The sequence below is a fragment of the Podarcis erhardii genome (genome assembly GCF_964252035.2).
Source record: "Podarcis erhardii genome assembly, chromosome: 2".
Lineage (NCBI taxonomy): Eukaryota > Metazoa > Chordata > Lepidosauria > Squamata > Lacertidae > Podarcis > Podarcis erhardii.
Genome location: NC_138498.1, coordinates 38,667,469 through 38,669,509, shown reverse-complemented (window position 1 = coordinate 38,669,509; position 2,041 = coordinate 38,667,469). Strand labels below are relative to the sequence as shown.

General features: G+C 59.0%; 1 pseudogene across 1 annotated transcript; it reads right to left on the bottom strand.

Annotated features, from left to right (window-relative positions):
- Positions 1-309: 309 nt before the first annotated feature.
- LOC309335657 (urotensin-2 receptor pseudogene) lies at positions 310-1,801 on the bottom strand (annotated as a pseudogene). The gene has a single exon. The product of its transcript is annotated as a urotensin-2 receptor pseudogene (transcript).
- Positions 1,802-2,041: the final 240 nt, after the last annotated feature.

Sequence of the window (2,041 nt, the reverse complement as noted above, 5' to 3'; positions counted from 1 at the left end):
CAGCCTGTGGACTTAACTTTGAGGGGCACAATCAGAGGTTCTGCCAACTGCTGATCCTAGGGACCACTCAGAGATAGGTTTAGATATGCCAGATTGAAAGCATCTTTACACAAGTGATACTTGAATAGGCTTTTGACAGAAGCAAATAAAAAATCTAAAAAATCCCGGGTTTTCATTGCTAAGACAAATCACACATGAACCAGGATGCCCAACTACTTTAAAAAGGGCATACCTTTTATTTTTAGTCCACTTTAACAAGATTCACAACTGACATGATCTAATTTAAGACTGCATGATTATGCACGCCTATCTAGGAGTAAAACCCACCAAATTCAAAAGGGAGTTTCCATTTTATATGAACAGCATTGGGCTGCAGTGCCATCAAGGAAGACTTCTGAATTAACAAGCTTATTGTACAATGCTGCACATATTTACTCCAAATTTTCACCAGTGCTTAATGGAACTGTTGGAAGCTGGCACAGTTAGGCTAGCAGTACTTGCTTGGAAACAAGTCTGGCTGAAATCAAAAGGATCTACTTCTGAGTAAGCAAAGCTAGGCTCATTCTACACAAGCCTTTCTTTACTTAAGTGTCCCTCCTTGGAAGTGGGCCCAACTCCTCCCAAACTTTAGTCAGACACATAGGAGGCCTTACCTTGCCCAGGCCCACCTGGATCTCGGAGGTGTTTGCAAGCTGCTCCTAAGAAACCGGGGGAAGAGAGTTCATTTGCAGTCCCTTAACGTGGCCATACTCAGGGCCTCGGACCCGGACTCGCCGTGGGTGCCGGAGGAGGTGGATCGCCTCCAGGAGCAGTGCAGGCTGGAGCCCCTCTTGCGGAAGGACGACGTGAAGCGGTAGAAGTTGCTGTGCCTGTTGCGCAGGTACTCGCGGTAGTTCCTGGTGAGCAAGGTGTAGAGGAAAGGGTTGATGCAGCTGTTGCTGTAGGTCAGGCAGGTCACCAGGTAGTTGATGCACTTCTGGGTGTGGGGCGCGAGCCCCAGGGGCCCGTGGTAGAGGGGCACCAGCTGCCAGATCCAGAAGGGCAGGAAGCAAGCCCAGAAGACCAGCACGATGGTGAAGACCAGGATGAGCACCTTCTGGCGCGGGGAGCGCTTGGGCTCCTTCTTGCGCGGAGGGTTCCTCTGCGACTCCAGGTAGGTGGTGGCCAGGCGCGCGTACAGGCAGCCGATGATCAGCCCCGGAGCCAGGATGCTGGTGCTGAAGAGCACCGTCAGGTAGAGCCGGTAGGCGTCGGGGCTCCAGGTGGGCGCGCAGATGTGCTTGCCGTCCTTGCTGCGGCTCAGCGTGACCATCAGCATCATGGGCAGCGTGAGCAGCAGCGACACCCCCCAGACGGCGCCGGCCGTGGCTTTGCTGAAGCGCCGCGACCGCTGCCGCGTGGCCAGCGGCCTGGTGACGGCCAGGTAGCGCTCGGTGCACATGACGGTCAGCGTGAAGATGCTGGCGTGCATGGTGAGCAGGTCCAGGCTGAGCAGCACGCGGCAGCCCAGCTCGCCGAAGTACCAGTCCTGCGCCACCGACGTGCCCACGATGAAGGGGATGGAGCACAGGTAGAGGAGGTCAGCCAGCGCCAGGCTGGCGATGGAGCCCGACAAGGGCGCGCCGCGGGCGCACCGCCCCGAGCGCCACAGCAGACCCAGCGTGTACACGTTGCCCGCCACGCCGGCCACATACATCACCGACAGCACCGCGCCGAAAGCCCACGCGGCCGCCGCCTCCCCGGGTGCGCTCGACGAGGAGCCATTGCCCGGCCCCCCGACGGCGCTCCAGTTGCGCTCCATGGCGGCCGGGCGCACGCGGAGAGAGTGGGGCAGCCCGACCGTCTCCCGCCCAACTTGCAGCGCGCCGCGGTCCGGGCAGCCAATCGCAGAGCCCGCTTCCAAGCTCGCTCGCTCGCTCTCTCTCTCTCTCTCTCTCTCTCTCTCTCTCTCGGGCCCGCCCCTCCCGGCGTCGCCTCTCCCCTCTCCGAGCGCCGCAGTTTCTCTCCGAGGAGTCCCACCCCGGGAAAGGCAGAGCTGCGC